The sequence below is a fragment of the Mus musculus genome, chromosome 16, assembly GCF_000001635.26.
Source record: "Mus musculus strain C57BL/6J chromosome 16, GRCm38.p6 C57BL/6J".
NCBI classification, from domain to species: domain Eukaryota; kingdom Metazoa; phylum Chordata; class Mammalia; order Rodentia; family Muridae; genus Mus; species Mus musculus.
The window spans coordinates 94,986,703-95,005,819 of NC_000082.6; the positions used below are offsets into that span (position 1 = coordinate 94,986,703).

A 19,117-nucleotide genomic window follows, 5' to 3' on the forward strand; every position below is an offset into this window, starting at 1 on the left:
ACCTGCCCTGCCATTCTATAACCCACTGTTGTCAGGATTAACTAATTTCCCTTTGTAACTGGCTATGTATGTCCCCCGCAGTGCACGAGGAAGGACACGTCCCTAAAGACATGCTCGCCAGTGCTGCCAGCCAGTGACTGTGGCTCTGAGTCCATGATGCGGCAGCTCTGGAGCCTCCTTCCCAGCAGGGCTGTTTATCCCTGGAACCAGCACTCTGCACCTGGACGCTGGCCATGCGTGGTTCCTCTTGCTCACGGGGCACAGTGCAGGAGCTTTCCTTGGACAGGATCCATCATCCGCTGGCTCCCTGAGCTCATGAGTGATCACCTGCTTTCAGCACTGCTGATGGCATGGAACCTGGACCATTTTTCTGTTGCTAGTTTACTGCTCTGGGCTTGCTTGGGTATCTCTCCTTTTTCATCTATCTCTGAGCTGTCTCCTAAACCTAATACCTCTTCTCAAGCCTGCCTCACTCAGGGCTGCCAGATAAAAATCCTTTGTGTATTGTCTGGGTTGCTCCTGACTAAAGAAGTCATTTCTCAAAGACCTGCACACATGAGTCTGATAGGACTATGTGGCCTTGGCTTCTCCCTGAGTGGTAGATAATGGCCCTGATTGTATATATCATAGCCCCCCGTCTCTCTCTCTCTCTCTCTCTCTCTCTCTCTCTCTCTCTCTCTCTCTCCCTCTCTCCACACACACACACACACACACACACACACACACACACACACACACACGGCTGAAGATGAAATCAGGCTCTTGTATGTGCTGGGCAAGTGATCTATTACAAGGCCCTGCTTTGACTTATTCATAGTGATTTGATTCACTAATCCCTGGAGCTAAGATGATATATTATGTTGCTATTTGAAAGATGAGTTCTGGAACTATGAAGATGTTAGGAGACGCTGTAAGTTAAAATACATGTTACATGATTATAATCTCTCCTTACTTCCCTGTAGGAGTGTCTGTCCTGATAAGGCCCCTATTCATTTTCCGTAATGTGGTACACTCTTCTTACTTGTCGATATTGCCTTTAATTTAAAAAGTAATTTTCCAAGAGTAAAGATAACCTGGATGGATTAATTCTCAGAGATTCGTGGTTAACATAGCAAAGGCAGAGGAGTCTTGCTTCATCATAATCTGCAGACTGGAAGGATCAGGCAGTTAGATCTACTGGGCTGAAACCTCCCACTCCTCTAGGTAGTGAACTCAGAGGAGCCCCACCCACAGCGGTGGCAGGCAAGTCCCTGTTCCATCCTTAGTGTGTCTTTGCTGGCTCCTCAGTGAATAACGCTTGGAGTCTTCACTGTGGAACGAGGCTGTGAGGGGCAGCCTGGCTCAGACTCCCTCATTCTGGAAGATTGTAGGAAAGGCTTAGTGAATAGCTCAAACTTCAGTGAGCATCAAGATCCCCAGAGGGGAGTGCAGATGGCTGGCCCCGTACTGGATTTTCAGATCGCAGTGTTGGGGTTAGCTGGGGACTTTGCATTGGAAGCCAGCTCTCTAGTGACTCTCTGGTGTGTTGGGGCATAATTACTGAAGAGCAGTGACTTCTCTCATGTGGGTACTTCTCTCTGCCCACAGAGACACATCTGTGATGATTCAGGAAAGCCCGAGAAGCATGGGCTCCTGGTCAAGCCCACCACGAATGCTGAGAAGAATAGGGACCTCCCCAAACACAGACTTCACAGTGAAGGGGTCCTCCTTCCAGTTGTGTACAATTCAACACAAGTTCCTTCTTTATCTCTGGTCTTCTCTGTCTAGATCCCACACCACTCCAGGCCTGGCCACTCGGGAGAGATGACAAAAGGTTTAAGACACCAAGTACGTGTGACTTTCTTTGACTCTTTGGTGACTCTTGACTCTTATTCACTCATGAGAACTTCAAGAAAGAGCCACAGGCTGCTGGAGAGATGGCTCAGAGGCTAAGAGCATGCACCGCCTGCCCGGAAGTCCTGGGTTCAGTTTTCAGAAGCTACAATAGGCAGCTCACAACTGCCTGTAACTCAGGCTGCAGGGGATCTGATGCCCTCTTCTGACCACCACAGGAACCTGCATTCACATGTGCGTGCACATAAATTTAAAAATTAAAAATGAAAAGAAAAAGAAAGCAAACTGAAGGGTGTGCCCTTCTTTGCTACCACGAACACTGACTTCTTTACCTTATTGGAGCAGGTCCTGCAGAGCTCCCCCTACATGCTGGGAAGCCAGGAGGTAGGGCCTAAAGGAGAAATTTGCTGAGGAAGCCTTTGTCTTCAGCGACTGATGCCATGGTTACTATTCTGTCGTTCCCCTCTGTGCTCTTGTCCTTGTGTCTGTCTGTCTCTGCCTTCATGGTGGAGTGAGGCAAGGTGAAGGCCCTCTAGGTGCTTCTGCTTTGCCTTTGGTTGGTGTTTAATCACCACAACAGAAACCTACAAGGGCTTGCAGACATTTGAATGCACATCCCACCCTCACACGCAACTCCACTGCCACCCAACTCTCTCTCTCTCTCTCTCTCTCTCTCTCTCTCTCTCTCTCTCTCTCTCTCTCTCACACACACACACACACACACACACACACACACATGCAATAAATAAAACATACATCTACAAGGAGATACTATTTATTTTGGAACAGTAAGATATTTAGTGTGGCCAAGAAGTGTTCTTTAGCTCAGTTTTTCATGGAAGGCATGTAGCTGTGGCATTTACTATGTCACACTGGATCCTGTATGGATGGACTGTGGCTTTTTACCCTTTCATGTGTAGTATGTGAATATATGGGTATGTATGTGGGTGCATGTGTATGTGTGTTTGTATGATTGTTCAAGTATGTATGCATGTGCACATGTGTATGTGCATGTGTGTATGCATGTCCACATGTATGTGTATGTGTGCATATGTGTGTATGTGTGCATGTGCACATGTCCACATATGTGTGTATGTGTCAGAGGTTGAAATCTTGAATCTTTATTGATTGCTATTTATCTTATTCATTGTACTAGGGTCTCTCAATTGAACCCAGAGCTCAGCAGTATGTCTAGTTTAATTAGCCAGCTAGCTCCAGGGAACTACTCTCTCTGCCTTTGGAGTATGATAAGTACAGGTAAGCTGTCACACATGCTGGTTCTCACACTGAGTCATCTCCCCATCCCTTGTCTGTCACTCTGACACAAGAGTTTGGGGAGGAGAAACTATGTGAGAGAGATGGAAACATCGCAGTCGCCACCTTGATTCTTCCAGCTCTGCCTTTCAGCCTTCTCCACATGTCCTGGCACTTCTCCCTCCCTTGTTCTCCCACAGCACTGACTCCACTCCTTGCCTCAGCACTAACCCCGCCCTGTGCTTCTATGGGGAAGGTGGAGAACTCAGTCCCTAAGGGTACCTGCTCTCCTGGAGGCAGACAGGCAGAGGCTCTGAAATATCCTTTATAAAGTGAATGATTTGTTTCCAGGAGAACATGGACTATTGTTAGGCAGGATCAACCCAAGCTCACAGCAAGTGTCTAACCTATAGACAGCTATGTGATACCAAACAAAACGCAAATTGCTAGTCAACAGTGAGCACCCAGTGCTGGGAGACAGCATCTAATTCTCCAGCATGCTCAGACACAGTGTGGGTGTAATTGTCAGGATTAGAAAGCCACTCCTGAGCAAGGGCTGTGAAGTGGGCTCTGCTTTGCCTCTACTCTGGCAATTCAGCAAGCAGAAGTCAAATCATATGAATTTGCACCTCTTTTGTTAAGCATCATCTACACCCACTCCAGAAGTCAAGAGATCCCAACGAGTTTATTTTAAATAATACATTCATCCAAGAATGGCTTAAGGGTGCCACCAACTTCTAACCCACACCCCACACAACCTTTGTATGGTTGGGATATCTCATCTACCCCTCTTTTCTTATTCCTAACTCATATTAGCTATATCATACATCTATAATGGTATATATGCTGAAATCTCCCACGTGCGATCTGTAGACCTTTGTCCTGGGCAGGGTTAAGCTCTGATTGTTAGGTCTCCCTGAAGTTAGGTGTGGCTTTAAAAGACAAGCAGAAACAAAGGCCTTTCCTCACTCTTGTTTGCTAGCTGGTATTAACACTTGGGAGGACATGGAACTCGTGCTTCAACGTAATAGTGTTCATTCGTCTGGGTCTCCAGGTAGCATCAGCAAAGCCCGAGTACAGTAGTGAGAAAAACCTTCTATTTGGTTAAATTGCTTCACTTGGGGATTTTATGTTGTAGCAGTTATGCAATGATAGTGGTCCCTTTACTCTATGGGGGGCCTAATACGAGATACCTGGTAAGTACCTCAGATCACAGTATCAAATGTTGTATATGCTTTGTTGTTTACACGCGCACCAACAATAACATTTTCTTTATACATTATTGAGAAATTAACAATAATAGCATGATGAATAAAACAGAGCAACACACTCCAGCAGAACTTGTGTGGATGCATGCTGTTCTGAAAGGCCCAAGACAAATGTTAGTATCCAGACCAGAGTAGCCAAAAGTATAGAAAGCCTTTGTCTAACGACTGTGACTGCAACACAACACTCAGCCTCACTGAGGACAAAGACCCAGCAGTGCCTGCTACTTATAATATGCTTCTGGCTTGCTGGGTGTTGCTCAGAGCTATGCACTGTAGGCTGGTCCCTCTGACATCCCTGTGTGTGCACTGTAGGCTGGTCCCGCTGACATTCCTGTGTGTGTACTGTAGGCTGGTCCTCCTGACATCCTGTGGAGCTCCTGGTTTCATTATTTCCATTGAATAGATTGGAAAGCTAAGGCACAAAGTTGCTGCAGCTAGTATAATAGATTATTTCATTGTCTCTAGTTATCCACCTGCTATGCTGTTTTTCTCTTTACATCTTATTTTAGACTGGGTCTCATCATGTAGCCCCAGACATCCTGAAGCTACTTAAACAAACCTGACTGGCCTTGAACTCATAGAGATCTACTTGCCTCTGTTCCCTGAGTATTATTGCCATCAAACTTTCTGCCCTGGAAGAAAATGAAGTCTATGATATCATCATTGCTGAATGGCTTGCGTTATCTCACTGTAGAGGTAAGCCACATTTCCATCCCATCAGCCACTGGCAACTGTGTGGCTTAGCTGACATTCTTCTTTCCCTTGCCTGGGAACAGAGTGTTCCAGACCAAACTGGTCCTTCAGCTTGGATCTCTGAATGAAGAAGACACAGGGGCAGAGCCTCTGCTAGCCAGCAAGGGAGGCTCAAGGGAGTAGCGAGCCTTTGTTTTACAGCTGCTGTGACTCCACTGAACCCAGAGAGAAGAGACTAATACACTTAGACCTCTATCTAAATACATTTATGAGACTCCAGAGCCAGGGCTCTTAACCAAGGAACAAATCACCTGTCAAGCAAGCTGCAGCACACATACAGGAATTCCTGCTGAATGACACGAAAGAAATGCAAACAAACAAACAAACAAACAAGCCAGTTCTCATGTTGCACAGGGAAAAAATAGATGCCTGTAAGTTTAAAGAGAATAGAACCAAGATTTAACCTAAACCTGCGGATGTGTTTCCCGCATGGTGCCTAACTGCTCTCAGGCTCCACTCAGCAGCCACTGCATGGGGATCTTTTCATGCACGTATGTCCCTGCCAGTCCTTTTGTTAAGATCTGACACCAGAAATGGTATCTCTGTGGCTAAGGATTGGACCCTGTGGGGGAGGAGACTTAGCTAAAATTTGTTCAGTAGACATATCATCATTTCATAGTTTGTGGTCCTGGATCAAAGCTGAGTAGCGGAGAGGAAAGGGTTAAGGACCTCTGCCCAACCTGGATGAATCTGCATAGAGGTGAATCAAATCAAACCATGTGGATAAAACTCAGCATTCACTTTCTGTACAGCAGTTAGTAAAGTCGGTAGATAGTCTTCCTGAATTTTTAACAGTGTACCAATTCAAATGGCTATTTGAACACTGATCACTGAGTAAAGTAATTCTCTGGAGGTTTAAATAACTATATATTAATAAGCAGATGCATATAATTGGTTTGGGGTGTGACTGGATGGAGGCTATAGATTAGGACACATTTAAAGATATCAAAGGCATGTAATGTTACCATTAATTAATGCTGCTGAATGATATCAATCAGGTGCATATTTTAGGCAGTGTAAGGATAAACCTTGAATCCCATTAGCCTATTAAGTGCGATTGCCATGACCCCTTCTGTAATGGATCCTAGTTATTTCTAGAAGCAACTGTTCATCATTATTCAAAATATATTTTATACCAAATGGCTGTGTGCTGTTTTGCTAGATTCTCAAATACTTCAACTGCCACGAATGGAAATGGCAGCTAGCATGGAGCTCCTAAGGCTTTGGAAGCATTCTGATCCGTTCTCAGCGTAGCAGCCAATTCCTACTTTCCTGTTAATACAAATTTCATAGTTTGGTAAAACTCTAGGATGAATTAATTCTCTTTTGGCACTTACGTGACAATTATTACAAACCGAGGAGATCACAGGTACGAACCCATTAAGTTCTAAATCTGAATTAATATTCCACCAGGCGTAAAGTTCTCATACAAACTATCACAAATGTGATTTAGAAAGAATGATCCTTCGGAGGAAAACAAAACCTGCCTCTTTCTGCTCTCCTTCCCCTTCTCCTCCTCCTCGCCTCTTCCTTGGCCTGCTCTCCTTTCCAGCCCACATGTTACTTCTGTTGTATTTGAGTGAGGGTGAGGTTTTGTTCTGATCTGGCTTAGGCCGAGCTTCCCTTTGTGCTGGTTCCCATCAGCACGGAATCCTGGAAGGCAGACTCGTTTTTTTTCTATTTGTAAACATCGGGGGATGGTGCTAAGGTTCGATTAGGGTTTATTCACATGTTTTAATAGCCAATGGGCCTTCCTGCTGTTTATTCTAAAGCTGCTTTTCCATTTATAAACACTCTGTAAATTAGAAAGGGTTTGTAAGAGGGAGAGAGGTAAAGAGGGAGAGAGGTAAAGAGGGAGAGATGTAAAGAGAGAGAGAGCGAGAGAGGGAGAGAGGGACAGAGGGACAGAGGGACAGAGGGACAGGACAACACATTTGCCTAGCTCAAAGGAAACCATCTATGTGAGTCCTACAGACCCAGTAAAGACTTGGGCCATAGACACAAATGTGCTGCTTGCTGATGTCTCAGAGATATGAAGCTAAGGCATCTGTGTAATTTTTGAAAATTATGAGAATGAGAATGAGACCTGCGTGCAGGGACAGATCTTATGGAGTTGCTCTCCTTAACTCATCTTATGTGCAATGGGTAAACCGTTGATCTGGAGTGTGCTGTCGACCCCAGAAGGCACAATGGCACTTTACTCAGTGATAAGCCACCAGGAAGGAAGCAAGTTGTAGTTTGGAAAATTAGGACCGAATCTATAAGCATGGAATCCTCTGTGACTAAAGGCTATTAGGTGAGAAATCAATTGATTACCACACAGAATCCACTGGAACTAAAGATAGAGCAGTTTCCTAATCTTGCTTCTAGATAGCCTTCTCTTCTAAAGTTTATGAGAGAATCTGAACTTTAAATCCCACAGACAGGCCACTTTATCCAACAGCCTCTGCTGCTGCATGCCTCTAATCTCCACTTTCCTTCTGTTGGTAACAGCAGATGGATCAAAGCCAGAGTACAGCTTGTTTAAGTCCCAAAATATTCTACACATCACTTCTATTTCAGATAGCAAGCCGTATAAATTAAAACATGGACAAACTTGTCAACAGCCATCAGGATTCAAAATTCAAAAGCCAGTATAATCCCTCACCCCCTTCCCCGTGTTCAGAACACACAGCTCTAACTTCACCAGCTAGAGACGAGTTAAAAATCTAACAGCTATATACATATTGCTTTAACCACGTCCCAAACACTCTGCATGCATGCTCTTTAGGAAACATCAACATGTCCACTGTGTTGGAAAGCCCAGTTTTATACCACGTTACAAGTCAGTACCAACTTAAGATCTCACACACAGATGTGTCCTCAAGAGAGGATTTCCTTAGAAGTGCTGCTGACATTCGACTCCCTAAACCTTGTTGATTCCGTACTAATTGAAACCTGCACCCACTGCATCCGGATGCCACCGCTCAAGGCTTTTTACTTGATATGCAGTAGCTGGCACTGTGTTTAATCAGCTAAAACTGACGGGGGCCATGGCCTGTGAAGGAAAAAAAAAAAAGCAAAGCAAACCAATGTCTAGCAAGGTAAGGTGGAGTGGATCCTGGTACTCACCTGAATCAATGTCCAGATGAACTTGAATGCTAAGACTCCCCCAGCACAGGTTCTCCTTTGTTTATATTACTGGGAAGGATTCCTCCCCCCTCACTGTGTCTGCAATCGTGGAAGCCAGTTACCGTGCTCATAAGCTGACTAGAGGAGCTCACAGCCGGCTTCTGCCTCCCTAACTCTTGCTCCTCATGGTGCTGAGGACCCAGCCAAGTCTGGATGAAGGGCAAACTGTTTCTCTACTCTCTTGGATCTTGGGACCCTAGGCAGGAGTTGGTTGGCTGGTCTCTTACTGGTCAGGATGCTATCATGGCACTTTCCCAAAATCTATGTCCAAAAGAAAGTTACAGAAGGGTGTGAGAGAGGCAGGAGCCTGTGAACGTTTTCTGTGAGTCAGATACTTGGTTCAAATTCAACTGTTTTCCTCGGGATCTGATCTCACTCGAGCACACGTGTGTGTGTGTGTGTGTGTGTGTGTGTGTGTGTGTGTGTGTGTGTCACACACGCGCTTGTGCGTGCGTGTTTCCTTTCCTCGAGGAGGGATATTTTCTATGTTCTCAGGTCAGCTTTGATCTTTTGCGGTTTCAGTGTTTATTTTGAGCAGTTACTCTGATGCACCATCATGCATGAAATGGTTGATTTGCTAACTCCTGTGTGCCACATAATTCCATGGATAATCTGACACCCGAATTCAGCACGAACAGGGAATTTGATAGATAGAGATTGCCTTCCCAAGACCACAAGATCTAGAGTTTGCTAGGGGCAGCCATCCTATCAGGGACATGAACTCGCTGCACCTTGCTCTGGCCTTGGTGCTGAAACCAGAACCTGCTCAGAATGGCATCTACGGAAACTTTGCCATGTTGGAGGAGAGCCTGACAGGATATAAGTGCCCTCTCGTGGATCACTCTTAGGGAGCTGGACCCAGCTGATACCCTAGGATACCCTTAGGGCACACGGTGGGCATTTTTTTGCCTGGAGCCAAGAAAGTTTTGTCCAACGGTTTTTCCTGTCGCTGGAGCTGCTATGTCTCCTCCCACCTGGGTCGCCATGGAGACTCAGCGCCTTCCTTCTCCAGGCAAAATGGGCGAAGCTTAGTTAGCTCAGCCCTGATTGTAGCAAGCCCACTTTCTCGGACATTGTCCTTCTCCATTTTTATTTATTTATTTATTTTTTACCAAAAGAAAGCTAGCCAGGGCATTAGTGCTTGAACGGAAGTGCATAGCACACGGTACCTGAGAGCTCCCCAGGACCCGGAGACTTTGGAGAAAGCAGTTGGGAGCACACTGAAGCTATAATGAATTGCAAACTCCCAGACACTGGAGGGTTCCCCCCTCTCAGTCCTCTCCTTTTGGGGGAAGTAGAGGTGAAGAAGGGGTTGTTTGGAAAATTCTGTTATTTCCTTTTCAATAAGCTCAGGTTGTTTCTGTGACCTTTTCTATGTAGATCTGTTCCCCCTCTAATATTCTCTCCATATTGAACCCTGTATATATACCTGTGGATCCACCCAGGGCTTATTAGGCGTGGGGAATAAGAATACCATTTCAGTTAAAAAACTAACCCAAGCTTAACGTCTTGATACAAATGAACACATATCCAGAGAGAAGCTAAGTTAGCAGATTCATCTAGCCCCTAAATGCCATAAACACTTCGTGTGACCCTGGTGTTCCCTGCTTTCAGTTAGTTTACTTAGTCCTTGTCTTTCATCAGCACGGCACATCTCGGGTTTACTGATGAAGACTATGAGAAGTCCTCCCCTGTCTCAGGTTCATTTCGCCCTTCTGCTCACTTTTCCTCCTTCGCATCCTCTCCTCTTTATGCCCAAACAGAACAAGGCTACCGCTTTCCACCAAGACAATGGGCTTTTCCTAACTCTCCCTGCCTACCCCACCAGCCGCCCCTGCCTGCGGGATCATCTGTATGTTTGATCTTCACTAGAGGTGCTGGAGCAAGGTCCACAGTAACTGACCCATTCTCTAGCGCCCAGGGCAGGCAGACCCCTCCTCCCGCCACCCACCCAGGCGAGTTTTTAAGCAGCTAATGAAAACCCTATGAGACACATTTCCTTTTGGTTATGTAACCAAAGGCAGCTTTTCCTGCCTCTGGTGGACTTCAGCATCATGTCTCCGCTGAGTAGGGAATGCAAGCAGCCACAGTGGGGCTGGGGACCTGGCAGCCAGGACCCGAAGGCTCGAGGATCCTAGGACACGGAACATCTGTCTGGGATCCATGCCAGCTCCTCGCTTTCAGCAACTCAAACGCACTGCTTACCTTGTAGTGGACAGGGTAGGTTCACTCCATCCTGATCGCCTCTCTCGGAACGGAGCAAGATTCAATAATTCACTCCACGGTGAATGGCGAGGGAAGAAAATACAAGAAAAGGAGGAAACAGACCAACTGGAAGCAGATGGTCCAATTTCACATCAGCCCCGGCAGGCTTTCAGGAGACTCCATTCTGCTGCTAGCGGTTGGGTCCAGCTCCTGCTCCAGCTCCGACTCGCCGGTTCCCGCGGATCCCCACCCTCGGCCCGCCCAACCTCTCCAGCCAGGTGCTGCCGTCTGGTGACTGGCTCCCTCTGGCTGGAGGGCTGGGCGCTGGGGCCACCGCGGGGCAGAGGAGTGCGCGTGTGGGCAGGGACTGAGGAGGAAGCCCGGTTGCGAGGAAACTGGGGGACAGCCTTGAGTGGCAGAGGGAATAAATCCTCGTTTAGGAGCAAAGTGATAGACCTTGCAGGGAGACGTCATGAAAGCCGCAGATTCAACGAATGCTACTCGGTTCCAGCCCCACGGGCTGAGCCGCGCTGTCAGCGCACGAAGCGACGCGTCTCTGGATAAAAGCGGGCGCAGCGCCGCGCGCTGGAGAACCGAGGCGACACAGTGATCAGCTTCGCGGCGAGGCGGAAGAGATGGAGCCGGACCCTAGCTGCCCACCCTTCGCCCAGCCTCTTGTTCTTTTTAACCTGCAGTGGACTCAGGCGCTAAAACAGGGGAGCGCCACCGAGAAATAGGGGTTTCTAGTGCTGGGCGTGAGGAGTCTTTGGGTCTTAGATGCACAGGAACCTTCCATTCCCTCATGTCACTTAAGTCCTAAACTTGAGGATCAGTTTATGCCTACTTGTTATAGCTTCTCTTTTAGCTTTGACGAAAATTGAAAAGTGGGGTTTCTTCACTGCCATCCATTGGGCTGAAATAGATCACACGTGGCCAGCACAGCCCAGAGAGGCCTTAGCCAGCAAGAGGGGCCTGAGGGTGGGGGTGAGGGGGGGGGCCTGCAGCCCAAGACTTTGCTCACACAGATCTAAGAGCAAGTCTGTGCTGTGCTTTCTCTATCCTATCCACCACTCCAGGGACGTAGTGCCAGCTGCTGCCCCCACCCCTACTTTGGTTAAGCTTTCTGAGCTTTCTGAGTATAATCTCAACTGCCTGTAAACACACACACCCCTCGGACAGCCACCTAGTTTGGATTTAACCTGCTTTTGCATGGTTCTTTCAGGGGGCATCCCACAGTACAACCTGACTTTCTTTTACGGTCATTTTGCAAGCAGTAGCTCATTTCCAAAGCCTTCTCGCATCTAGCTTCCACCCAAGTACAGACCTGTTTATGCATTTTTAACCCAAGGAGAAATAGTTTCGCAAGGGTCTGTAAAAGTAATTGACACCACTGGCTGATAATTCTATAATGGCCCTATTAACCACGGGGTATTCTGTTTACTTCACAGCTCAAGAAGGTGACCCTTTCTGATGAAGGGATTCATCGAGATCTGCTCTTAGCAGTGAATGATATTTTATTCTAAACTCGCGCTCTAAAAGTAGGTGTGCATGCATGTTCATGCATGCGTGTGTTGTGTGTGTGTGTGTGTGTGTGTGTGTGTGTGTGTGTGTACCCACAGAGTATAGAAGAAAGCATCATATTACCCAAAGCATGAGTTACAGGGAATTATAAGCTGGGTAGTGTGGGTGCTGGAGTAGAATCTGGGTCCTCTGTAAGAGCAATGCAGGCCCTTAAGCTCTAAGTCATCTCAGCCCCTATTTGTATCTTTTAATGTCTCTCAGGAAGACTGTCTGCTTTCTGAGCCAACTTTGCTACAGAAAGGTGTTTACCTCAGTTTGCATCAACAGCTGGGCCCTCCTTACCCACACAGGCTACGAGTTTGTATTTGTTGATGATTTTCCCCGAGGGACTGTGATCTCAGTTGCTCGTGCCTCAGCTTTTGTGTGGCATTCAGAGGCATTACTATGCACAACATGTGATCTTATGCTACATAAGTCTGCTGGGCTTAGCAATTGTGTCAGAAATGAAGACAAAGCAAGGCCCTGGCAGAACAATGCCCTAGGGGCCTAGGGGTGTTAGCCCTGGAACATTAGATCAGTTCTCAGCACTACTGTGTAAAGAGTGCTTTATTTAATCTGCAAAGTGGGCATGGCTAGTATATATTTCCATCAGAATTTCCAAAGTGTCTTTCTCACAGGGCACTTGAAATTAGACAGTGGAGATATGTTCTATCTCCATTAACCCCCCAGAACCCCCAGCATGAAACTGCAGCTAGGGTTGTGTGTGGTCCTCTGAGCTTCAAGAATAGTACACAACTGTGCTTTGAATGGGACAGGTCACATTTAATTGGCATGGGGTTCTGTGAGGCCATCTGAATTCATCTATTCCCTGGAGCTCGGACAATGAGATCTGCCTGAGTGTATCAGTTGTGCTCAGGGGCTGCAGGATGCTGCCCCTCAGAGCCCTCAGGGACCCACCTCTCAAACTCCTGAAGCACATTGCACTTGCATGTCTGCAATGTCTCATGCCTGTCCTACAGTGTCAAATGCAGGCCAGGCAAGGAGCCAGGAGGATTTCCTCCTAGAGGTAGAGCTGTGCTCCGAAGCTGACATTGGCCCTGGCTTTTAGGATTAATTAATTATACAGGTGAGCCTGATCCCTCCATATATCAATTCTTAATAGAGGCCTATTAGCCAGTAAAATCGACGGAATGAATGATCTCTGCGGGGCACCATTTGTTTTGGCCTATCCTTTTCCTCACCACGGACTGGGTCAATTTACAGCTCAGGCTGTCTTCCTGGTGCATATGCAGACCAGCCTTGCCCTGAACTGGTGTGCAGGGGTTTTCTGGCTGCTTGGTCAGGGCTTGTTACCAACTTAAAACCTTGGGTTCCCATGGAAACACAGTTCTTCTGCTCCTGACAACTCCCCTACAAGTAAAATCGACGTCCAAACTTAACTCCTAATAGTCAGGGGTGATAGATGAGCTGTAAATTTCGGTTTGTGGTGATTAAAGCATTTTGATTTATTTATCCTAGGGACTGGAGTTAAGGGCTCAGTGGTTAAGGGCATAAATACTCTTCCAGAAGACCTACCCACATGGCAGTATCGATAACTCTGGCTCCAGGGGACACGATACCCTCTTCTGGCTTTCTCAGGCAACAGACATGCAAATAGTGTACAGACATACGTGCAAGCACAACACCAAACATGTACAATAAATTAGAAAGTTTTTTTTTTTTTTTTTTTTTTTGAGGCAGGGTTTCTCTGTGTAGCCCTGGCTGTCCTGGAACTCACTTTGTAGAAAAGGCTGGCCTTGAACTCAGAAATCCGTCCGCCTCTGCCTCCCGAGTGCTGGGATTAAAGGTGTGCGCCTCCATGCCCAGCTAGAAAGTTATTCTTTTCTACAGTTCTGCTTCGAAAAGACTGGATGACTCCGTCGGGTTTGTTAGAGGGAATAGTGGAGCTTCTTTTCCCAAGCCTGTCTGTGCACTGGAAGATGATTCTTAAGGCATTTCCAGGTGTAAATCAGGAAGGGTCTTCTGCTAAGTCAGGTACATCAGCTGCCTACTCTGTTTTAGGGCTCACCTTAGGCACGTTCACCCCCAGCTATTCAGTCATGGCTTCTTATTCCTTCTGGCACACTTTGATTTTCTACACCACTTCCTTGTGTCGGAACAATACTCACTGTCTTAGCTGATATTAAATTAGATTCATTTGTAAGTATTTTGACGTCCTTTTTCTTTTTTCTTTCTTTTTTTTTTTTTTAGTTTAGTTCCATGACTTTGTAAATGAGTATAATCCAGAGACTCCTTTGATCGTCGCCTCTTTCTCATAATGATGTGTTATTAGCCTCACTCTTCAGCAGGTAGAGATCCTTTTTAATCACGCTGTTCCCCCAAGAATTCATTAAAATACAATTAAAAAGTTATAATAGCTTCAAATACATTTCAAAAAGACCACCGGAGGGTGAGGGTTAGATGAACAGTTGTGTAAAGGAAGCCTATTCGTCTCCCGCACCTCTTTGGAGAAGTCGTTCCAATGAACATGGCATTTTCTCAAGGACGAAAATAAACAAACTGAATGTGTGAGATGCTCTTTCCTTGGTTGATCATTGATGAGATGATCCAGTTCTTTGTTTTTCTTTTTTCCTGACTCCACTAACGGCAAGGCTGAGCTGGAGAGAATGATGTCAAAATCTCCTCTCGGAGTCATCACCACGAAGGAAACAACCATCCACAGAGGACCTTGTCTGCTCTCAGAAGTGGTGTTTGCCTGGGACCCCCAAGTGTCTGAGTCTCTTCAGGAGTGTGTTCCCCTGCCTGCTATGCCTTCTTCAGTGAAGTCAACAAGATACAGCCCTAGCTACCCAAAGGCATGCCAAGTGATGGCTCCGTCCTGCATTGTGTATGAGACTCAGACATGAAGCTAGCACATTGAATCTTCACTAGAGATATTCCTAAAGGACCCTCTCCCTCTCCCTCTCCCTCTCCCTCTCCCTCTCCCTCTCCCTCTCCCTCTCCCTCTCCCTCTCCCTCTCCCTCTCCCTCTCCCTCTCCCTCTCCCTCTCCCTCTGCTCCTCTCTCTCTCTCTCTCTTCCTCCCCCCACCCCCATCTCTCAATCTCCTTCTGCATCTGACAGAATACTGTTTGAAATGGTCTTCTAGGATCTAGGTCAACAAGTCCTGCTTTGGAGGGAGTTCTGGCATGTCATGTCTACTGCAAGTGTGTGTGTGTGTGCATTACCGACTCCCTGTGTTATTGTGACTATTGTGTGTGCTATGCACATCTACATATGTGTGGGCGGGGAACTAGAACAATCCGCACACAGTAAGTGATGGAGTAGATATGTAGATGTTTAGAAGGTAGAATGAGCTGAACATCCAAGGCCAAGAATAGCTGCCCAGTAATGAGTAATGAAGTAATCAGTGATGTCCTGCTTGTAGGTTCTTTCGTCTAGCTCCTTCCTCATTCCAGAGTGTGCTATATTTTAGTTAATTTTAAGAACCACAAGTAAGAATGGAGGGACAGACCGAGGTTACCCAGGAAGATGTCCTGCAATCAGAGTTTGGTGTACTATATCCCAATAAATGCCATCTGTCCATAACAAGCAAGTTCTGTGAGATTTCAATGCAGTCTCACCCTTTCCCCCTTAGTAAGATTGGAGGAAACGTCTTGCAAACTCTGATTGGTGAGCAAGCTTGATTTCAGAATCAAATGTCATGGTAGAAGGATGCTGTGCCCACAACAGGCAGCTCACAGCCACCTGGAATTCTAGCTCTGAGAGATCTGATGCATGCACACCAGGAGGCCATTTTTTTTTTTTTTTGTAGTTTTCCCTGAACTTTGGAGGGGGTAATAGAAGTCGCATTTTGGGTCAAATACTCCGTGTCATTTGGGATAATGGTATCCTGTATTAGTACTTATTTATAATGAAATCACAACAAACACAATAGCTTTAAAAAAATACCCATTTGTTTAGCACATAGCAGAAGTCTAACAATTCACGCCTGAGTTCTCTACTTAGGAGACCCACACTAAGATCAGCAAGACAGACAGTAGGCTCTTGTCGGTGCTTCTGGGGAAGAAGACACCTCGAAGTTCATTTCCACTGTTGCTAGAATTCAACTGCCTGCCTTTGTATAACCAAGGTCCCTGTGGTCCTCCAATGGAGGTGTTCCCCGAAACCCCATCTGCACCCATCACTGTATGGACTCCCTGTCTGTGAGGCAGAGGTGGTACATGGAACCTTCCCCACAGTTCATTTCTCTAACTTCTCCCTCGGAACCAGCGAGGACTCTCCTTGTGTATCAGGCTTATGTGGTTAGGTGAGGTCCACCCTCGGGTCATTTATTTATTTCATGGTCAACAGACTTTGACACCCAAATCATGCCTGAAAACCCCTTCACAGTGGTGCCTGGAGTAATGCTTGGCTTGAGAACAAATAGAAGTGTTATTTGATATTGAATTTAATAACGAATTCGGTGTCATAAATATTGGGGCATCTTACAATTCTGCCTACTACTTTACTATCTAAGGGCATTTCGTTTTTGAGACAAGGTCTCATAAGCTCAGCTCCAACTCCATATGTAGTCAAGGATGACCTTGATGGACCCTCCTACCTTCTCTCTCTCTCTCTCTCTCTCTCTCTCTCTCTCTCTCTCTCTCTCTCAAAGATTTATTTATTTAATTTATTTTATGTATAAGAGTACACTGTAGCTCTACTGATGGCTGTGAGCCATCATGTGCTTGCTAGGAGTGAAGGTTGCTTGCTACAGTCAGTCTCACTTGCTCCAGCCTAAAGATATACTTATTATTATATCTAAGTACACTGTAGCTGTCTCCAGACACCCCAGAAGAGGGCATCAGATCCCATTACAGATGGTTGTGAGCCACCATGTGGTTGCTGGGATTTGAACTCAGGACCTTTGGAAGAGCAGCCAGTGCTCTTAACCACTGAGCCATCTCTCCAGCCCCTTCCTGCCTTCTCATCCAGAATGACAGGATTATCAGCATGCACTCTGATGTCTATTGAATGATAGCAGAGAGAGAACAATGTGTCAATAGTGAGGTTTGTGTGAGAATCTAAGACACATGTTATTACTGATGGAGCAACAGGCCTGTAATGGCTGCACCTTTCTCCTGACCCTCAGCAAATCTAATTTTACCAAGACCAGAGGTGATTAGAATAAACACAAGTTATTTAATTTATGTGGGCTTTCGGTGTAGACTGTGGTTTCCAGCTGGATTTTGTCACATGATTTCACAGCCATATTCTTCACATCTGTAGCTGGTCCTTTGGTTTGGAGGGGAGAAGGGTGTTCTTCACTACACAAGCCAATGCATAAATTTGACAGTAGGAGCTGTTTGGTTGTTCAACAAATTGAAAAACTGCCATACATATTAACTTGGTAATCAGAAAACAATGAACTCTAGTAGAACAATGTGGGGGGATTCTGAAGGTTTGGGGGTGTTTTGGGTTCATGCAATAACAGAAGCAACTAGATCTTTCATTGCTCGTGATAGATTAGCTTTTAAACAGGTGCATTGTTACTCAATAGTACAGCTTTGCTTTGTTAGGCATTATACCAAACATGGAGGAGTGTGGTACCCCTGATTTTTTAAAACTTAGCTTAAGATTTTTGTTTTCTGTATATGGGTGTGTTTTGCATGCAGGTATGTGCATGCTGTGCCCAGAAGAGGATGTTAGATCCCTGGAGCTGGAGTTAGAACCAGTTATGAGCTGACATGTAGGCACTGAGGATCAAAGCTGGATTCTCTGAAAGAGCATCTCTCCAGCCCCAATCCCTGTTTCTTTCTGGAACTGATCTTCCTCAGAGTTAAGAGCCTACAGGGCACTTGGGCCATGGGCATTATCTGATACAATAAGGTAAGTAAATTTCTGCAATTGAGGTGATTTTAGAGCCTGTTTACTTGAGGGAAACTGAAGAAGAAAAGAAGCTCCAGGCTCTGGACCTCTGTGTACAAGCCAGAGAAAACGTTATATAAATGGCTGGAGGTGAAGGGCTTTGCCGCCTCAGGCTTACTTACATCATTACTAGGAATGGCGGATCACCAGTTTGCAATGGTTCAGGACCCAGGACAGAGGCAGAGATGAGGTTGTACAGCTTCCCGCAGGACTTCAAATACCAGACTGCCTGTCATTGCTGCGCAGGTGCAGGCTCTCCACCTTGTAGAGGAAGCATAAAATGATCTCTCGGTGTTTTTATTTCTCTTCTGATGTGTGTTTTTGCCTTTAGACACCGACTTCACAGCCAGGGTCATGTAATTGGATTTGAAGGCACGTTTGCCACACATCAGTGAGTTTACAGGAATGGAGAATTCTGCTTGATCTTGCCACTTCCTAGAACCGGAACAAATCATGTGCCTCTTTTACCTTTAATGATACATTCTGAGAACAGCAAAGGCTTAGTGCTATTAATTAGAGCTGCTGAGATATTCCAGAGTGCTTTAGAGGGAAAAATATTCTCAGAGATTGTGTTTTCAGCTAGTTCTGTCTTCTAGGGATTTAAAAGACAAGCTACAAAAACAAAACAAAACCCTTTACACACTAACATCTAAGAAAACCCCACATCTCCCTCATGCGCTTGGTTTCACTCTATGAGCAGCTATTGAGGGTGGAATCTAGATTCCATCATGCTAAGTTGTCAACTGTGTTAGGAAGACAGGCTGTTTCCTTCCCTCAGATTCTGACTACAGAGAACTGAGGCCCTTGCATGAGGGTTCAACCAACAGCAGAATGGTGCCTGCGTCTTGTGTCACGCCTGGAGGGGGTCTCATGCGCAATGGGGGTAAAACCAGTCTTGGTCTGCAAAGCTGCCTTAATGACTTCGACAAGGAATGCTTCCCATTATCCATTTCCTCCCTCACTGTGTAATTTGGTGTGATCTTTGAGAGCTCAGGGAAACATCTGTGTGGATGGGTGAGGATCTGCCAATTAGCTAATATCAAAGGCACAAGCAGGTGTTCCTGTGTCTGAAACAGGACGCACTCAGCCCTACCCACTGCAAGTTATCCTCTGACTTCAATATGCACCATGGTGTGCACACACAGTTGCACATAACACATGCACATGCACACATGCACACACATACATGCACACACACATGCA

General features: G+C 46.0%; 1 protein-coding gene and 1 long non-coding RNA gene across 4 annotated transcripts in view; one reads left to right on the forward strand and one right to left on the reverse strand.

Annotated features, from left to right (window-relative positions):
- Nucleotides 1–10,994, reverse strand: part of Kcnj6 (potassium inwardly-rectifying channel, subfamily J, member 6) — a 252,717-nt gene extending 241,723 nt beyond the window's left edge. For all 3 annotated transcript variants that reach the window (NM_001025584.2, NM_010606.2, NM_001025585.2), the window contains exon 1: nt 10,485–10,994. The gene's annotated coding sequence lies outside the window, so the exon portion shown is untranslated. The remainder of the gene's footprint in view (nt 1–10,484) is intronic.
- Nucleotides 10,995–11,525: 531 nt separating this feature from the next.
- On the forward strand, nt 11,526–14,576 carry Gm31407. Its single transcript, XR_385080.4, has 2 exons — nt 11,526–12,022; nt 14,256–14,576. It is a non-coding gene; the product is annotated as a predicted gene, 31407 (long non-coding RNA).
- The last annotated feature ends 4,541 nt before the right edge of the window (nt 14,577–19,117 follow it).